Genomic DNA, 7023 nt, shown 5'->3' with positions numbered 1-7023 from the left:
TATATATAGGAAAAAAATAGTTGTTGGAAATCATTAAATACATATTAACATGAATTGATTGAAAATCAGATAAATAATTGAAAATTAATAGCATTGTGGGAATTGAAAAATGATAAAAATTTGAGATTTATTAGACACAAAGTTCAAGATTTATTAGACATTAAAGAAGTGAGAGAATACATTATTTTATTAATTATCTTGGTTTTTATATATTTTAAATAAAAAATGAGATAAATAGTTGAGAATTAATAGGGATGTGGGAAGTGAGAGAAAATATATATTTATTAAGCAATTAATTTAAAGAGAGAATAAGTAAATACTTTATTAATTATGTTAATTTTTGTATATTTTTAATATAATCATTTATTTTATTATAAAATTATGTAACTTATAAAAAATTGAAACTTAAAGTAAAAGAATAAATGACTTTATGGTATAGCCGACTCAGTTTGCTCTCATAGAATGGGTACAAGGCACTAACATTGAACACAGGAATGATGGCAAATCCTTTTGGTAATTCGAAATGATAAGCATTATGACCAAGCTTTTTAATAATGCAACATGGACCAATTTTCCTCTGTTTAAGCTTGTTATAAGTTCGTGGAGCAAATCTTTCCTTTCTCGAATAAACCATCACCAAATCGCCTTCATCAAACTCCTTGCTTACTTTTTGTGCACCAACTTTAGATTTGTAAAGTTAAGAAGACTTCTTTAAGTGCTCACGAACTTATCGTGAATTTCTTTAATGTGGAAAACAAATTAACTCCTTTGTTTCATACTTACACTGGCTTAATTAGTCAATCAAGAACTTGTCAAGGTTACTCCCATAATTAATTTCAAAGGGAGTCTTCTTCGTAGAATGATTGAGATAGCTGTTATAAGCAAATTCAGCTTGAGGGAAGACAAATTCCCATTTTTTCGGGTGATAACCGACTAGACTTTGTAGTATATTGCCCAAAGAGCAATTCACCATTCGATCTACCCATCTATTTGAGGATGGTAGGCACAAAAAAATTGCAATTAAGTTTCCAATAATTTTTATAATGTCTTTCAGAAATGACTGCTAAACTTCACATCTTGGTTTGATGCAATAATTTTTAAAATTTCATTTAATCATATCATTTTTCCAAAAAAAAAAAGATAATCACATGAGACACATTAAAAGAAAGCCTTAAAAGAAATAAAATGAGCCATCTTAGAAAAGCAATCAACCACCATGAATATACTATCATGGCCTTGTGATGACTTAGGAAGCCAAGGACAAAATCCATAGAAATATCTTCTCAACAAGCATTAGGAATTGGCAAAGGTTGATACAACTTGATGTTCTGCATCCCTTCTTTAGCTTTCTGATATACATAGCACTGCTGCGCTAAGCGCTCCACATCCCACGTCGAAGTTGGCCAATAATATCGTTCCTTTGCAAGAGTTTCATTCTTGTCCCGTCCAAAATGACCACCTAGGCCACCACCGTACAATTCTTTGATAATGAACTACGTACTTCAAAGATCCTTGAGGTATACACAATTGGTTCACTTTAAATAGAAACCCGTGTAAGATTATGAAGTCTTTTGTTCCTTCCTCCAAAAACCCGTCCAATATTTTGGAAAAGAAAGGATTAGTAGCATAATTCACCGGTTCAAGATTAAAACCACAAATCTCAATAGAGAAGGTAGTTAAGAGGGTATATTTTCTACTAAGGGCATCGACAACTTTATTGGAACTTCCCGAGTTGTGATTCAAGAAAATATTGAATTTTTCTAGGTAAGAAACCCAAGCGGCATGTCTGGCATTTAACTTCCTTCGTGCTGAGGAATCGCAATGCCTCATGGTCAAAAAAAAGCACAAATTCTGCTCCAATGACTTATTCCTCCTAATGCTTCAAAGCCTGAACCACTGCATAAAACTCTTTGTCATAGGTGGCTTTTCACGGAAATAAAGCAGTAGGTTTTCTATCTTGCATTAGAACAACTCCTATTTCCACATTAGATGCCTCAACACTCAAACTTGAAATGTCATGGAAAAATCGGGGAGAGTCTACGCTAGTGCATCCACAAGTTAGGGTTTTAAGAGTTGAAAACTCTCCGCCTCCTTAGTCCAGCGAAGCTCTTTCTTTTGACCCAAAATAAATAGGGAAGGCATTGGCCCAAGGTAGTTTGACCCAATTGGAAACATCAATGAAATACCCGAGAATGAATAGCTGTAATGAAGGGCCACGGTTAACCTCTCTATGGTGCCTGATGATCTATATTCCCTTAAAGTGATTGGAGCTAAATTGGAAAGTCCAAGAGATTGCAAGTTCACTCCGGATAGAGGCCATTTGAAACCAGCCCATGCAGTTCGACTTGTAAATTTAAACATATTTTTTCTATATGAAGGTACAACATCTGTTTTATTTCCTAAAAGAATAACATTTGTACTTTTTAATTCTTCAAAAGCATGATACTATTATTTTTATATCTAAACGCTTTGCTTACAAAAAACAAAATACCAACAAACATATCATATTGCATACATTAATAAATGCAGACGGTCATACTACTTATTTCATCACTTTTATCTTAAATAATTATATTTCGTGCCATGATATATAATTATTAGATAAATTAATAACTGAAAAATAACATTCTATTATCAAGGTTTTTTTTTAAAAAAAAAGTAAATTTTATTTATTCTCCAAAACTAAAATGGCATAGCCAATCTTTTAACTTTATTAACAAAAAACTTTCATTGACATAAAAAGTCTAATTTTGGTTAGTAGAGCCCTATACAATTACAAAAGCATCAGCCACTCAATAAGCTGATGGAAGTGACCTAAACAAAGATTGAGTACATTAACTCTCCCTTCACAACTGTCTAAACCTGGATGAACATCCACATGAAGATTAAACAAAAGACTATCCCAAGTAAGCTATATCATCCAAAGATCAATACTCAAAGAAGACACTCTCGGTAAAACTAAAAGACTGCAAAAATTGAAGCCTTAAGAAGATCATGTCTGAGGTTGTTCACATTTCCCAACCTCTACTTGTAATCATCCGTCCTACTCAAAGATCCTTTTCATGAATTTTGTTAATCTCGCCTTTCATCTGTCCCCTGCTGACCATCTTCAACTTCAGATGAATCTCCATCTCGGACCCTGAGCTCATAGGCCTCATCCCCCTTAACATTGTTCATTGTAATCTCCCCGTGTCGTTTTGCACTCTCGAGTTTCACTTCCAGCACCTAAGCCTTGAGTGCACGACCCACTAAACATTTGGTCTTCTATAATAAAATTAATGAATTATTGTTATATCAGATGATATAAAAGTACTAGAACAAAATCGGTAGATGAATAATATTTTTCAATACTTTACCACCTTATGTTCTGAGGTCTCATGCCTAACCCAAACAAGAACACATGGGGCGTTTGTGGCAAATAATGTAGGTTCAATTTGCTATCCTCATGCTTGGTTCATCCCTTTGGACATGTCTCTGGCAAATAGCAGTTAATGTTCTCTCTTTTATCCATCTCGCGATTCCTTGAATTCAAATTAGTGGCTGGCTCAAAGAAATACTAATAATATCATAAAAAATTTAAAATTGAGTGTTCCTTTGTCAACGGCACCACCGCTCCAGCTTGCTGGTTCAGAGCCGGAGAGGTAATAGGCCTCGTATAACGCGCAAAATTGTCAAGCAAAAAAGAAACAATTTTAGAAATGCTTGCAAAGCTGGAACACATGCATTATTCCTACCATCAGTGGACGCTGAAATATATATAGATAAATACACACAACTCAATCGGGAATGCATCCAATCAAGAAGAAACACGGAGGAGTCCCAAATTCAACACCTGGCAGGCATTCGAGCCCCTTGAGTGGCTTGGAAGTTGATGGCTGCTAACGACTTGATCCAAGTGCCATACAGCCAATCTGTACACGCCCACCTTGACTTAAAGGAGCCGAAGAGCCACAGGCCCATGTGTAGTGCAGGTGATGTAGGTTGGTTGGTTGTTGCGCTCTCAAAGTCTTTGTTTTCATTTTTTTTTTCTCTTATAATTTATAACACTTGGTTAATGGTTGCACTTTAAGGAGCAAGGCTGATGTTATGTGTCCGGATAAGTTGTGGATAAAGGGTTTTCCCATTTTTCTCGTCTAATCTCAAAGTGGAAAACATGTTGATTGCACTCAGGAAAAGAAGGGAGCTCTGTTAATTCATTCGAATTTGGTTTAAGTCCACTGGGAAGTGCATGTGACATGCATTTGTTGTATGTTATTTATTTAGTAATCAGATATGAGTTTAACGTAATCCAGATATTTAGTTTGGGTTGTGTCAATTATTATCTAATGCTATGGGAATGACCATTAGTGCACTATCATAATAAGGCTAGGATCAAGAATGGATAGGAGTTCATAGTAGACTGGACCACTGTCTTTTTTTCTTTTTTTTTAAAAAAATAAAATTAATTTAACATTTAAATATTTAATTTATTAATTAATATATAATTTTTTATTTAAAAAATAAAATTTGAAATCTTTTTTTCTTAATTAAAAAAAAACTAATCCCAACTGTTAGAAAAATTGAAATTTAATCGACAAAGCACCTACTTAACAACAAAACTATTTGGTAAGATTGCTCGCCATATATAATTTTGAAGCTAAAAGGAAAAATTAACGCTTTTTTCTCTTCTTTTCTCTAAAGGGAAAATTGAAGTTTTCGCCAACTCAAAAGACAACATCAATCTCACCCACCTACATCCTGCATGTTATTTAGTGGAAAACGAAATTTTGTGAGGAACAAAACTATGTAGGTGCATGTGGGCCCTAATTTCGATTTCAAGTTCGTCTACAATCATGGGCGAAGCATCCCTTACATTAAGATCGTGGTCTTCTTAAAAATTTTAAAAAATTTTATATATTATATATATTTTTTTAATAAACTTTAAAATAAATTTTTATTAAATTATTGATGCAATATATTATATATATTTTTTATAGATCCTTAAAATAATTTTTATTAAATTATTATTATAAATAATAAATAATTTTATAAATTTATAAATTTATTTAACTTTACCTTAATTCTTAAATTTTTTCCTTTTAAGTTTCTTTACACCTCTTTCCATCTCTTTCTTTTTCTCTTTCTCTTCTCTTTTGTTTTTTCATCGTGAAATTACAAAAAGGTAAAATCTTTCTTATTTGTCTTTTTTTTTCTATTTATATTATTATTATTATTTGTTTTTTTTTTCAATTCTATTCTACTTTATCATATATTTTAAGTTTCTATAAATTTTCTTCTTCAAATTTTTACGAATCCTCTATTATATTCTTCTTCTTTTTTATTATATAATTCTATCTTCTAGTTACTATGTTTTTTTTATTTTTATTTTTGCTATATGATCTCAATGATTTAGTCTTTAAAAATTAAAAATTATTATGTAATTCTCAAATATGCATTGTAGCATTGCATTATTGATTGTTGTTTAAAATTAACATTGTATTATTGATTGTTGCTTAAAATTTCACCAATATATTATTTTTTTATTAATCTTGATTATATAAGATAATTTTTTATATGCTTTATGTACTATATTTAGTTGAAAAGAAATTATTTTTGCGTATTTAGTCTTTAAATTATATTGATTATATAAAAAAAATTATTAATTTTATATATCGTATTAATTATTTATATTTTATGCATTATGCTTCTTCATCTTTGAACTCCTTAATAAAAGTTAGCTAGCTTCGTCTCTCTCTACAATTATGAAAATGCATGTGGGTCCACCAGAGTTATTACAAGTAGTCTACACATTTTTCATGTCAACATTATAAAATATGTATATATATATATATATATACACACGTATGAAAATGAATATAATCTTAAAGTAAACTTTAAAGTTAGAACATTAAAAACAATATGAAATCTACATATCAAATGATAAACTTCGTCTTATCTTGACAATTTCTTTCATATGGACTGCCTTCAATCAAAATTTAAATACGAAAGCATACATTATGTAGGAGGATTATGAGCAGAGCATGCCTCAACTTGGAATTGGTGAGTCCAGCGCAGCCCAGGGATTGAAGTGGATTACCAGTAAAAACAATCCCAATTGAGACGAAAGGTATATTAGTATTTAGTATCAACCATTTTATTTAATCCACTTTAATCATGCCTAGAAGCTGGAATTAAAAGTGATTAAAGAAGAGAAAGGAACATGTCATTAAAGCTAATAATGTGTAGTTGGTAAGCCAATTAACGTGCCCTGATGGAAACAAAAGCTATAATCCGCCTGTCATCCAGCTGGTGTTTTTACTTGCCTTGAAGAGTTTCACACGCTCAGCATTGCCTATGGACTTTGATTTGTGTATGAGACAAGGACATGGAGCTCATCCCAACATTGCAATCCACCCTAGTCTAACCTTCAAGTCAAGTCATCTAAAATCTTATGGCAAAGCATGTAAAAGGAAAACCTTTAATTCCAATTATGCGTTTGCACTAATTGTTTCTCAAAATTCTCAAGAGGTTGCTCTCTAATCTTGTCTAACATTCAATTCAAGATCAAGTCATCAAGACTATTGAAGTGAATTTTTGCAAAGAAAAAAAAATGATAAAATTACTGTTTTATTAAAAAAATTTCAAAAATTGTACTTTACATTCTCAATAAATCAAATTTTTATTTGACTCCAGATTTTTTTCTCTCTTATTTTTAGGTATGAAATTTGTAAGTAGAAAGTAATTTTAATTTAATTTAGTTTTAATAGGTGAAAATGTAATATTAGAACCCCACGATCGTAACATCAGTTGGTAACTTGGTACGCATAAGTGGTAGAATGAAAATCGTCCGCCACCATTTAATGCCCCATTTTGTGCTTTTTTATAATTTGATGCCACGTGTCCCATAGATTTTTGTTTACTAACATCAGTATTGGTGCATTTAGTTGTTATTATTTCCGGTACGGTTAGATATTAACCTCAATTTTATTTGACATAATGTTCGTCTTTGCTCTTCCTATCATGCCCATCAACATTCTCATGCTC

The sequence above is a fragment of the Theobroma umbraticum genome, unplaced genomic scaffold (genome assembly GCF_002168275.2).
Source record: "Theobroma umbraticum cultivar Fairchild unplaced genomic scaffold, ASM216827v3 scaffold_30.0, whole genome shotgun sequence".
In the NCBI taxonomy this organism is placed as follows: domain Eukaryota; kingdom Viridiplantae; phylum Streptophyta; class Magnoliopsida; order Malvales; family Malvaceae; genus Theobroma; species Theobroma umbraticum.
This window is presented reverse-complemented; position numbering follows the sequence as displayed.